General features: G+C 32.7%; 2 long non-coding RNA genes across 6 annotated transcripts; one reads left to right on the top strand and one right to left on the bottom strand.

The window, feature by feature from the left end:
• The first annotated feature begins 4,580 nt into the window (after positions 1-4,580).
• On the top strand, positions 4,581-6,998 carry LOC129928318 (uncharacterized). Its single transcript, XR_008779917.1, has 3 exons — positions 4,581-4,818; positions 6,142-6,209; positions 6,518-6,998. It is a non-coding gene; the product is annotated as an uncharacterized LOC129928318 (long non-coding RNA).
• Positions 6,793-13,516, bottom strand: LOC129928317 (uncharacterized). 5 transcript variants are annotated; one of them, XR_008779913.1, is made up of 4 exons: positions 13,318-13,516; positions 8,869-9,025; positions 8,282-8,391; positions 6,793-7,433 (listed from the first exon to the last, which is right to left on the bottom strand). It is a non-coding gene; the product is annotated as an uncharacterized LOC129928317 (long non-coding RNA). The 5 variants fall into 5 exon arrangements; XR_008779914.1 differs by lacking the exon at positions 13,318-13,516 and adding an exon at positions 12,242-12,818; XR_008779912.1 differs by lacking the exon at positions 13,318-13,516 and having other exon boundaries at positions 8,869-9,352.
• Positions 13,517-14,341: the final 825 nt, after the last annotated feature.

Raw genomic sequence — 14,341 nt, 5'->3', positions numbered from 1 at the left:
TGTCTGTTCCAGTTTCTTAATGTTTTCTTGAGTTGAGGGGTTCCAAACAGAATATCTAATATTGGCCTAACCAAGGTTAAATAACATTTTAGTTTTATGTTTTTATTTGATTTATAGAAATTTCTTTTAATAAACCCTAATGTCTTGTTTGATTTTTTATAGTTTCATCAATATGTGGATTCCATGACAGTTTTTCATTTATTATAACACCTAGGTATTTTGCGTTTTTAGTCTGTGTTACCATTTTAACACGGATGTTGTTGTTTTTTTTTTATTCATAATAGCTGGCATTTTTCTGGATGGAAAGACATTCACCAATTTGATTCCCATTTCTGTAATTCATCTTATTCTCTTTGTAAAATTTCTGTATCGTGTGTTGTTATTATTGTTCTATATATTATGCAATCGTCTGCAAATAATTTGACTTTTGTTCCTGAACTAATGCAGTTTGGTAAATCTTTTGTGTAAATTTAAAACAGTAGTGGACCTAAAACTGTTCCTTGAGGTAAACCTGAGTTTACTGTTATTGGTGTTGATTTAGAGCCATTTATTATTACAGTTTGTTCTATCCCTATCAGAAAATCCTGAATCCACTGATGGGATGGACCATCAATGTCAAAATATTCTAATTTTTAAAGCAAACTATGGTGGTGAACTTTGTCAATACATACTCTGTTAAATGTAGTTTGCTTTAGATTTTATATCGAAAGGGGAAGTTTTATAGTCAAAACCATTTGTTGAACCGTTGGGGCACCACACAAGATTTGTCGATATGACTACTTTCAATTGAATGCCAGTCCATTCTTTTATGTTGTCTTCCCATCACTTTATCTGTCTGCCTCTTCTTTTTTGCCAGTAGAAAGGTCTTTGGAGCTCTGAAGACCTTTTAATATAGCCATAATTTTAGTTTGCGTTTTTTTTTTACGATAGTTAGCAAATCATCGTGGGGTCCAATCGCTGTAGTAACCCAGTTTCAAACCTCTTTGTTTGTGATGCGGTCTTTAAATGCAATACCTATGATCCTTCTGTAACATCTCAGTTCTATTGGGATTCTCCTCTCTAGCTCTGCAATCGCCACAGAAATTCAGGTTGACTTGACAATTCTCTTAACTCTTGCTGTCAGTTCGCTCTGTCATCCAGACAGACTTCTGCTGATATCACGTAGCCACTCCAACCAATATCTCCCAAAGGAAAGTAACCTCCATGATGTCTGAAACTTCTTGGAAAAGGTCTTTGACATTTAAAAAATGAGCTGGTAGTAGGTGATCACATTAAACTAAGAGTAACAATGTCCAACATTTGTAGGCATCTTGAAGATTTTTTTAAGCATGTTGTCTGTCTGAGATCAATGGGGAGTGAGTTACAAACCTTTGAAACGTGCACTGAAAAAGCCCGCAGACCGTAGCTTTTGAGGGAGAAACGTGGCACTACTAAAAGCGTTGAGTCCATTGAGCGCAGGACTCTCTGGGGGACATATGGAGTAATTAGTTCGCTAAGGTACAAGGGCATCTCATTGTTATATATACACTGATGACAAAGTGTGGCCACCTTGCAATCGATTGTCGCTTTCAATGCATGTATATTGTAGATATTTTATTTCGGTAGTACACTATATTGTTATTTGTAATGTATTTTTATTTTAAAATACGTTTTATATGTAGGCCTACTTAATTAATGGATGTTTCTGGAAAACGGCGTGGAGGGGGGCGCCAATAAAGTGCCATGCACCGGGAGCCAGATAGGCTCACTACGCCTCTGTGGCAAAGGAGCTATTAATTCTTTTCCCAACGATATAAAGCAACTGTCAAAGTTCTAGGAAATTCAACTGCCAAATTTCTAGGAAAATCGTAAGAGCCTTTTTCGAGATCCGTGTCTTGTTTTTTTCCCACCCACCAAGGCTCCATTAAGCTATGAGTTTAATAGAGGTATTGTAAACTGGAGCTGACCTTGAAAGCAACCATGACCTTTGTAATGAGGAACTTTAAATTATATCTAAAGGTAACAAAACAAAACAATGACCTACCAGGATAAAATTTGACCTGGATAAACTGAAAGATCCCCAAATAGATGCCAGCTTTGAGGCACGAGTAGGAGAACGCTTTTCAGCCCTCAATATCTTGGACTCCAATGACCAGGATATTGGTACACAAGTCAATATGCTAAACACAGATGTCACAGATACAGCCCTGGAAGTACTAGGGAAGCTCCGCCCACCCAACTCAAAATATGTCCACGAATACAAAAGTGTCAACACAAGGGTTAAACATAAGATGAAAGAAGCGAAGAAAAAGTGGATAGAGAATAAGTGTCAAGAAATTGAACAGGGACCAAACAGGAATGACAATAAAAATAAATAAAAAAATGGACCAAACCTTGGACCCAATCAATCATCATCACTTTTCCAAAGAAAGTCAATTTATAACTCTTTCAAAACTACTGCACCATCTGTCTCATAAGCCATCCCAGCAGAGTCCTGTTAACAGTTATGCTACACCGGCTAAAACCTATAGCAGACAAAATTATATCAGAAGGACAAGCGGGTTTTAGACAAGGTCGTAGCACAACAGAACAAATCCTAAACCTCAGAATACTCTGAGAAAAATATCTCCAACACCAAGAGAATCTTTTCAATGTCTTTATTGATTTCGAGATAGCTTTCGACAGTGTATGGTATGGGGCACTCTGGGCGAAAATGGAAAATTACAACATAAATAAAAAAAAAATTTATAAAAGTAATTCAGAACCTTTACAAGGAGGCCACTAAGGCGGTGTACTTTAACAATAGCATTTGGGACTGGTTTAAATCCACAGTTGTAGTAAGACAAGGCTGTCTTCTCGTACTAACTCTTTTCGACAATTTCCTGAAAGGATAATGGAGGGTGCTCTCGATGGCTACGAAGGTACTGTAAGCATTGGAGGAAAAAGAATTACTAACTTGCGCTCCGCACATGACATACATGGTCTAGCATGGATAGGAGAGGAACTAGCTGACTTGGTGATGCACATAGACAAGACTTCTGCAGCATAGTGATGCAAATAAATGCCGAAAAACTCAAATTTTAACCAATAGTCAAATGGGCTTTAAAATGGGCATCGGGATTGGCGTTAAAAAGCAGTTATCGGTAGTTTTAAAAACCTCGAAGTTATTGTCTCAGATGAGGGAACCAAACCTGAACTACTGACCCGAATTCCACAGTCCACAGCAGCTAAACTCAAAGCAATATAGAAAGACAAAGGCATAGCCCTCGACACCAAAATCAGATTGATGCGCTCCTTGCGCATGGCCTTTTTTTTTAAATGCGCATTCTAAACGAAATAGCAACTCTTCATTTGGCAGGCGGAAAGGGGCGAAACCAATGTGGCATAATCGCCTCACAGACGAGCATCTAGATTCAGTGGTTCAACCTGGTGTCTTATCAATGCAGTGGGATCTACAGAAGTTGGTTTTGGATAAACTATTCACATCCCATAAATTAGTGTAAATATTATATTCACGTGGGAGGCGGCGGGGCTTGGCTTGCGATCCGAAGGGTCCTTGGTTCCAATCCTGGTGAATACTGAGATTTTTAATTTCGGGTCATATCTAGTCCACCAAGCTTTAATGATAAACTGACGTTAGTTGGGGAAAAGTAAAGGAGTTTGGTTGTTGTGTTGGTCACATGACACTCTCTTTAACCCTGAAAAACAGAAAAAAGATGACCTTTACATCATCTGCCCTATTGATCGTAAGGTTTGAAAGCGAAACTTTTTTTTTATTATATCAACGGGTTTTTAATAATAGTGATTTAAAAAAAATGGTATTTTTGTACCTTTTCTGTTATTGGCCCGCTACACGAATGTTGGAAATTAAAATGGCCCACCAGCCGAATAAGATTTCATTCCGCTGTTTTATCAAATTAATAATTGAATTAAACATTATTACATGTACCTAATTTTGATATTACCTAATTTCATAACATCAAACCGAACCCGAAATTTAGACTTGACTGAACCGAACCGAACCCGAACTTTAAATGTTGGGTTTGATTCCCATCTCTAGTCTATACCGGTACCACACTATTTCTCTTAGTCAAAGTTCAATTTAGAAAGGGCGGGATGGAATGATACATAATTATGAAATATATTCGAGGCAGTTGAGTAGGTTTTGCTTGTCTGCTTGTAATGGGCTTGACTGAAAGACAAATGGCAGAGTTTCTTATTGTTTACGTAAAAAGCTTTAACTGAACAAGGTAATTACTCGGAGGAAGAACTTTGACCGTTCTGAACCAAGAAAGTACCGGTACACATTTTGAAAGCTTTATGACTCGATCTGTTGCATGCGCTTTTCACTAGAACAGTATGAGCCTTGTTGATTTTTTTTTCTTCAATATTAGATTGCGTGGAACTACTGGGCTAAAAATAGATCGTATGCGTGACACATCTTATTCAGCATCATTAGTTAGCATACACATCGTTAGTGTTAACGCTTTGCACTAGAACAGTATGCGCCTTTGTTTGTTTTCTTTTCCTTTCAATATTAAATTACGTGGAACTACTGGGCCAAAAATAGATCGACTTTCTGTGTGCGTGATACATCAATTTCAGCATCATTAGTTAGTATCATAGACTATATATTACATGGACTGCCAACTCTACGCACTAAGCCTATATTTTTCAATAAACAAGTCCCGTTCACGGAGGCGTCCTTGGTTGCGTGGTAAATTGACTTCCGGTAGATTTTTTTTTTACGTATAAAGAAACCATTCTCGAAGATTTTTACCACCACTTTTACAGCAAATCATGAATGGAAACTGAATTGTTAAAGAAGATGTTACAGAGGTAAGTGTGCACAAATCAATTTCTGACTTAGATCTATAACTGTAAAGCTTTATAGCTGATTTTCTTAGCCAATATAGACTAATTAGCCAAGCCTGTATTTCGTGTATTTTCTTGTTTACGACATTGATTGAATTGAGGTTCTTGTGAGAGCATAGCCTATATATATATATATATATATATATATATATATATATATATATATATATATATAAACCAAATAGTAAGACTTATTCAGAAGGATAACCCGGTAAATTTAGATCTATATGCTCTTACTATAATAGGCTAAAATGACCTTTCGTTTATAAGTTGTAAAAAAGTCCTATATTATGTGTAGGCCTAAAGTAAAAGTAATAAGTCTAGATGTAAAGTTTTCTCCGAGTTGAAAAATGTAAGAAAAATATGTTTGGCATTTAGATGCTGTCGTTGATAAAATAGAAAAGGTACATTCTGTGATGTTTTATGGCAAGTTATTATAACACAGTGCAGGACAGGCCACTGTCCTGTTGCCTCATGTTTCTCACGGCTATGGCCAAATTTCGAATCCTGGTGCCCCCGTGCCTCATTTTCTGTTTGACTGCCCCAGACTTGCTGATCTCCGTCTCAACAGGTCAGAACCAAAAATTCTCGATCTGTATGGTGACATGTATGCACTACGCAATACAGCAGGGTTTCTGTCCAGGGCTTTTGCAAGAGAAGATTTGAGCCTCTCAAGCCCTCACTCAAATGGAGTTTGATGATGTTGACTTTTTTTGCCCTTTTTTCTGTCTTGGTGAGAGTTATTGTAAGACTGAACTATTGACCTGCAGCTGTCGAAGTATTGACTAGCCTTTGTAATAATTACTGCGAAAGATAGTGAGAGCAGCATCGTCGTCAAACATCAGTTCCCTAATCAGGTTATGTAGTTTCCTCGTTTTGGTCAAGCCAGTTTAAGAAGCCTTCCATCCGATCTACTGTGGATATATAGGGCCTACTCCATCTTCCAAGGCGCTATGAGAGTACAGACGAAACAATTCCGAATAGTGTTGATGGCCAAAACCCATCCTTGTTTTACCCTGCTCTTGATAGATAATACCGGTACCTAAAAGTCTTAGAGGAAGAACTGTCAAACTTTACAGTTCATATCATGTGAAGCTAACAGTAGTTTCAATAGCTTATTTGGACAGACAATTTTCACTAGTAAAAACCACTTCTGCTTAGTGTGAGCATATTGCTAAATGAAGTTCATATTTCTATTACTTTCTACTCGTCACCCAAGAGAAATTTTATTTAAAGCGAAAACTTTTTATAATGCATTTTTCGTTGTTTTTGTTTTTTTTACTTAAGGAGCATACTACTTCCACAAACCTGATTTGATTGTCACTAACTTTCAAATTGAAGGGGATCTACTACAAGTGAGATAACATTGTGTTATCAATACATGTATCACTTTAAATTACTTGTAATTGTGAAATAATAGGTAAAAAATCTCCTTAAGTACATGTTATATTTAATCCTATGCATAAAATTTATTTACATAAAAAAAATCATTAAAGCAGGCCTAATTGTAGAGAAAAAATTATTTCTTGTGATTGCATTGAAATCAACTTTAAAGATGCTGTCCATTGTTGTAACATAAAGTAGTCTTACATTTTTTAATTAGCAAATATATATATTTATAACATGTCTAAACTAGTTTGAATTTCTTTTCTTTTTTTCTCAGCTGCTCATGAATTTCGAGATTTTACAGCTAATAGAGGAACAAATTTTATCTGCTTCCACTTAGCCAAACAGCATGGAAATATGCTATTGTAATGAGTAGAAGATATTTGTCATTTAGAGTATCATGCAACAGCTAATTATCAGTCCACACATTTCAGATGAGGAAAAGAACAGTATAAGCTACATTCATTGATGCATTATTTATACAAAAATGTATAGTCAACCCAGTCATCACTCCATTTTTTTATGAAGCCAGTTACAGTTACCATGAAGGGATGAAATTTCAGATAATATTCTGTTTATTTCATGAAATGAGAATAGGCCTACATCAGAAATTGAAATGGTCATCTTCAGTATTTAATGTTTCATCTAAAAATGATAATTATATTAATACATATTTGATGTACAAACAAATGAAAACCATTCAAACACTTTTTTTTTGTGAAGTATAGATGATTAAACTTGTAAGTGTCTGAACAATACTACATCGACATTAACTTATTATCATAGACTTTTTACAGGAATGTATCTTAAGCTGGACTGAAAGAGAAAGTTGCTATAATTTAAATAATAAAATTTAATAGTCTGAACATGTAACTAAAAATTGAATAATGCTAACATTTATTGACAAGTGAATATTGGTAATGATGTGCTTTCTATTTTAATAAGTCAATAATATTAGTAAGAACAATATTATCTTCACTTTCTTAATATTATAAACACAATATTTCCTGAAAAGATTTTTTTAAATTATAGAAATAATGCTCAAGTCTTCAGAAATGGTAGTTTTCAGAATCATCAAATCAAGGACAACATAGTATTCATGAACTTCCAGCTATCAGCAAGCTCCTAGTAGGTATTATGGAGCACATTCTCCTTCAACTCAGAGGATCACAGGCACTGGACAAATTCTAGTACTGTTGATGGAATAGAAACAACATACATTAAATTCATAACAAGTCACCAATTCAATCTTAGTTTCATATAGTACCAAACTTCCATATGTTCAAGTCCTTTACGGATAAAATCAATTCTGAAAACATCTAACAAAACAGTTCCTTAAAAAGTATATTAGGAGTATAGTAAAGTATATTAGAGGTTTTACACAAAAAATGCTATGGGAACATATTATGAAACTAAAATATTACAAAAAAAAGGAATAGTATAATAATAACAATATTTAATCTTTGACATTATATTCAGTAATATTATGAAAATTTAATGAATGATTAAATGCACTTGAAAGTGAAGGGAACAGATTTTTTAAAAAATTCAGGAAATTTTCTGCACAAGCATGCTGAGGTAACCCAAATAAAGAGAGTCATTGAATATTGTACTGAGTGTTTGAAACATAATTTTTTACTGCATACATTAAATTATAAACATATCTTTGCAAATTTAAAGGGAGAATTTGAAGACAGCTTTTATTCTTTTTGCACTAAGATAAAAGTATTAAATTTTAAGCTGCCCTACTTACTGGAAGGAGGCCTGGTGGCTTAGCGGTAAAGCACTTGGCTTCCGAACCGGGGACCGGGGTTCAAATCCTGGTGAAGACTGGAATTTTTAATTTGAGTCTGAGTCCACTCAGCTCTAATGGGTACCTGACATTAGTTGGGGAAAGTAATGGCGGTTGGTCACTGTGCTGGCCACATGACACCCTCGTTAACCGTAGGCAACAGAATGGTCAGAAACAGATGATCTTTACATCATCTGCCCTATCGATCACAAGGTCTGAAAGGGAAACTTTACTTTTTTTTTTACTTACTGGAAGTTTCGTAGGAAGAGTTTCTGGCATAACAAGTGAGTTTTGTGGCATTCATCCTATTGATAAACTCTTAGAAATAAGAAAGCATCATTTCTTCTTGAAATATACATCTGCGGAAAAGAAAAGAACAATTGCTTTTAATGTGAGCAATAATAAAATTCTAATTAAATTTAAAAAATCTCCAAAATATTTATAGTGACTTAGTTCAAAGAATTATTTAAAGACTTTCTTTAAGCATTTTCTCAACTCATCTGACATCCTTTTCCACCAAGATAACTGGTTAATCTGTACTTCTAATTGAGAATTGTTGCATAATATATTTAATTCTTATGCAAGAAAGTATAATTTGAAGGAAAACACCTTAGATAACAAAAGAGTGGTATTGGCCTGCATGAGAAAATTATCACTTTAGAAATACCCTGCACAGGCTGGAGGGAATATAATATGTTTTATTTACAACATAACAACAATATTGTGTAAATATTCACCTATAAGTTAGCTTTAAATAAAATAGCACATGGATTCTTACAATTAAAATAGACTTACATAACGTTTAAAAATAAATGATTAATTACTTAAAAACTTACTGTTAAATGTAATTATACAGCTTCTGGCACTGTGTGAAAACTCCTTTGAAAACAATAAGAGCATATTGTGGCAGTATCTGGGTAAATACTTGATTCCACACATTGAATGGTAGCAATTAGAGCCCTTTGGGTACCTTTCAACATCCTTTGTGTACTTCTTTGGTAGTTAAGAGAAAAGTTAAGATCTAGATTCTAGATCTACAGTGAATAAATAGCACAATTTGGTACCTATTGCCTACTAGAATATGTGAGAATAATGAAAAACGAAAATAGAACCGATTAGAATGTCTAGTCCAATCTAGTACAGTTGTTTATATCTAGGCAAGATATGAGTTGTGATCAAAAGAGCTAGATCTAGTACACGAGTAGGGCCTATGTTAATGGGCATGGCTGTAGATAGTAGTATTGCTCATCAGAAACATTAAATCTGTAGTGTATAATCAGTGTATAAATCACAAATCATGACAAATGGGAATAGATCTAGATACAGATTCTAGATCTTATAATAGTGAGTTCGAAATCCGCGTATAAACACCGGAAGTAGTATTCCATTTTTCATATAAAACCTGCATAAGTCCATAAACGTTGGTATTTTGAATTTCATAGTAAAATTACATTTTTATTTTTTTTTTGTACACAATTTGTGCTCAATGTGCTCTAGAATGTTAATATTTTCAAATGGCATGTCCCGATTATTCCAGTGTTGGCTTGTTTTTATTAAAATGAAGATCAAATGACTGCATATTTTTGTTTTTATGTTTGTCAATTGAAATAATCCGTGTTTCATCCTTTTTAAAAGAGGCTCATCTGGGTAATTACTTAAAGATTCGTAATTGATAACTTAGAAGCATATTTTCAATCAGATTTAATTAGAAAAACGTCTTCGAGTGAAGTCCTCTCGATTCACTCAAATATGTGACCAATTATCGATAGTTGACATTTTTCAGCACTGAACACTATATTTTTGGACAAGTTGGCAGAAACAAAATTATCCATGAAAACAAGAGCTTTGCTAAAACATATATACATCCATCACTGTCAGTACGTATTTAAATCCATCTCAATCGGCCCCCTATTTATAACCATCTATGATTTGAATAATTTCTTTTTAAAAGCAATTGATTAATCTAAATATAAAATTAATTATTTTTACATAAGGTTAAATAATTTTCTAATTATTCCAATTCAATACAATATATGATTTAATGTAATCTATACAATTTTAAAAAATTCTTAGTTATCTTTTAAATAAGTTTGTACCACTAGTCGTTGGTAATGTTCATAGAATTTAAGCTTTGTTTGCATCATATAATTATCAACTACTCTAGTTAGGTTATTATTATTTCACTATAATTTTTTTTTACTATTATTATTATTATATTTTATTACTATTAATTTTAAGATTTTTTGATTAAAATATTATATAGCTATTATTGTTAAATACAAAAATATAAGAAATTGAATTACATTTTTAAAGGCAATACTAAGGTTTGTTTTTCACATTTAGGTGAAACATCAAGGACACTTTACACTGCATTAAAAATTGCTAGATGCACCAGAGTTTCTATTTAACTCTCAGATTAATGCTTTTAGTTGTCCTCTAAATTAATTATCAAATCATGATATCTCTACTGTTAGTAAACTCCACTCAATTTTTAAATCAAACTATACCTCAGTCTACACTGGGCATATTAATGAGTTTCTCATTACAAAGGGATTTATCAGGCCCATTAGTATGTATAAAAAAATGTGCTTCACCACAATACTTGGGCTGAAAGAATCTTAGGTTTTTTAATTTATTATCATGAAAAGCACCAAATGCTAAAATGGCTATTTTTAGATGGTAAGACAAAAGTCAATGGCAACAACGCTTGCATTATCTTTGCACTAAAAAAGAAATGAGCAAGAGATAAATTTTCTTTTTGTTTACCAAGAAAAAGATGTGGGGAAATTATTATGGATTAATTAATTTAGTGTGGACAGATGAGCAAGAAATGAAATGGCAAATGAAATAAAAGCTGCTTTGAAAGATGTTGGTGTGCCTATTCTTAAATAAAATATATTGTTTACAACAGCAAATAATCTAAGAATCTGTGAGATTACCCATAATAGCCTATTAGAAAAATTATGGAATTATGGATGATGTTGAGATTATAATTATTCTTTAATTGTGATACTATTTTACATTTCCTTAAATGTATTTTAATTTTATTTGATTGATTTGCTGATGTCTGTTATGATTGTAAATATGCTATTTTATTTCCAAAAAAACAACGACAAACATTTGTTGCAATAAAAAAAAATCTATTTTGATTAATAATCAACCCATAAAATAGAATATCTAGACATTTTCTTATATAAAATCATGCATTAGGTATTAATATTTAGAATGCATCTATTCTTTTCATAATATTAATTATGTTCTTCATTAACTTGTGTTGCAAATTTGATATAGATTTAAAAATAATTTACTTCATTCTTCAAAAATTACTTAAAATCAAAGCATTACTTTTCAATTTTTTAAATAATATTTTCAGCATAATAATTAATTCATACTTTAAAAGTATAGATACCAGACACTTAAATAAAAAATGATTTCAAGATTTAAATCTTTCAAAATGAATTTTTAACAAACATAAGTACTTTTCAATTACAAATAGTGTTTTACTATATATTCATTAAGAGTACACTTATATTTCTTTAAATAATAATTATTAATCCTATCAATACATTCAAAATTGATTCAATGTTACATGCAATAAAGAGAAACTCAAAACAAAATTAGAAAAAAATTGAGGATCATTCTTGTCACAAAATTAGATAAATTGGCAGCACAAACAAAAAAATACTCTTGACCTATTTCCCAGTTTGATTCAACTTCCGGTAGTGAACAGAAATGACATGGATCTAAAAAATCAAGACTTTCCCCCTCTCAAATAAAAATTAATATCTCCCCTTCCACTTGTCATACAATGATAAATTTAATATGGTTGGAAATATTTTTTCAAGCCCTATTCAACCATATAGGTTTTATTAGTATATTGTGAGTTTGAATTTTTTATCGAACTACCTACTGATGATAACTTTGTCTTTATTATAAGTATAAGAGTCTAGGTCTATTATTATCATATAAAATATAGATATAAACTAGATATAGATTAGAGTCGTTAGTAAAGATAAAGTAGATCTTCAAATAGTTTAAAGAACGATCTGTGACACTGTGAGACAAGCACTTCCATTCATGATTCACATATGAAGAAGCTAAGGCTAAGGCGCCTAAGGCTAAGTAAGACGAAGTTTAAGTTAACAAGTCAGGAAGTCAGATTAAAATTAATCATCATGATCAAGGTAAGATGAAGCTGAACATCTAGACCTGAAATTATCCTAGATCTAGTCTAGAGTCAACTAGAGCTAGATTCTATATAATAGGGGGCCTATATAGATTCTATATCTTCATTCTCTGGGTTTATCAGACACACAAAGATGATGAATCTAGAGACTCGACGTTCATAATATTTTTAGTCATAATTTTGTTAAGAGTACTATAGGCATAGCCAGATTTTTTATAAAAACAAATTATTATTTTACAAACTTAAAAATGGGCATTTACATAAATAGTGTTTAGTGTTCTATTATATATATAGACTAATATAGTAGTGTAGTAGTGTGTTGTGTGTAAGTTCGTATTTGTAGATAAAGTTTATAGCCATAGGTCACTACATCTGGGTGAAAGTCTACATGTTTATGTGTACAATCACTTTCTAGTGAAGTAGAGCCTAATGATTCTAAAATTTTATTGGGCGAATATATTCGAAACAATATCAGATTTTTTTATAGCTTTTAGAAGAATTGGATGTTATTTGGGATTCTAGTTAGTTAAAAAAAAAAACACTAAAAACTTGAAGGCCGAAATTTTTATGCAGATTTTTCAGTTAGTCATACATACATCGTTGATTTTTTTTTATGGTTGATTTTCCATTACTATAGATAAAAATGCACATTATCTTGACATTAAAATCAAATTGAATAAAAAAAATATTTGTAGATCTGAACAAAAGTTGATAAAGATGTAAGATTGTAGGCTTATTGACTCACTATATTGTTATTTTATTTAGACTGACTCATTCACAGACTTAACTTAGGCCTATATCACCCATTATATACAAAATTAATAAATGACACTCTCAGAAATGTATTGACTCTTTCAGTAAATCGCTTATCACATTTAAAATATACATTGTAAAAATAATGATAATAATTATCAAATGTGATGAAAAAAAAAGAAAAACAAATAATCCAAACTGGCAGCACCAATTAGCAGACAATTAATGTCGTAAACAAGAATACACGAAATACAGGCTTGGCTAATTATCTATATTGGCTAAGAACATCAGTTACAAAGCTTTATAGTCATAGATCTAAGTCACAAATTGATTTGTGCACACTTACCTCTGTAACATCGTATATGACAATTAAGTTTCCATTTATGATTTGCTGTAAAAGTGATGGTAAAAATCTTCGGGAATAGTTTCTTTATATAGTAACAAATTCTACCGGAAGTCAATTTACCACGCAACCAAGGACGCCTCGGTGAATGGAACTTATGCTTAGTTTCCTTAGTGTTGGCAGTCCATGTAATATATAGTCTATGGTTAGTATACATATCGTTAGTTTTAACGTGAATGTTTTATATTATTACTCGTAGTAATTATATACTAGGCTGAAAGATGTACTTTTCATTAACTTTGTGTGACATGCATTCATTTTCCTAGAAGAAATAGTTTTAGATCCACTTTGAATGCTTTTTAACAGTATACGACAACGTTTCTCAACCTGTGGAGCCTCGCCCCCTTCTACTCAAGGGGGGGGGGGGGGCGAGATGACCTGAAAAAATGGGAGAGGGGAACAAACTTTTATTGTCATTATTATTATAAATCCAAGTTTGAACGTGCCTCTAGAACGTCAGCCCAACTCGCACTGAAGGATGAGATCACCATATTCCACATCGATCAGTTCCCAGGCTTCTATGAATTCTGCTCTGTTTAATCCTCTTGCTGTTATTGAATTCACACATTTTACATCTGGTGTCATAGCATGCTGCGAATGGACCTCATTCACCAATCGTAAAGAAACAACATTTAGCTACGTGATAGTATTGATAAAACAATGAAAAAAAACGGTCACGTGACAGCCTGTGTGTATTACGTAATTTGTATAGAAGAGATAGAGAACCACGTGGCTAAATGTTGTTTGTTTACGTTTGGTGAATGAGGTCCATTCAACGACATTTTCTACTGAGCTCGTTGGTGTATAATGAAAAAGGTTTAACAGGAAATGATGATATAAAAACCTCTTCCGGAAATTGACGGCTTAGAGTTTAGTGGCTAAACTACCACAAAAGTTATTTTATAGTTATTTTTTAAATCTAAAAAATGAAATAGGAAACGTTCGAATATTACGTATAATACAGGAT

Source organism: Biomphalaria glabrata, chromosome 9 (assembly GCF_947242115.1).
Source record: "Biomphalaria glabrata chromosome 9, xgBioGlab47.1, whole genome shotgun sequence".
Lineage (NCBI taxonomy): Eukaryota > Metazoa > Mollusca > Gastropoda > Planorbidae > Biomphalaria > Biomphalaria glabrata.
This window is presented reverse-complemented; position numbering and strand designations above follow the sequence as displayed.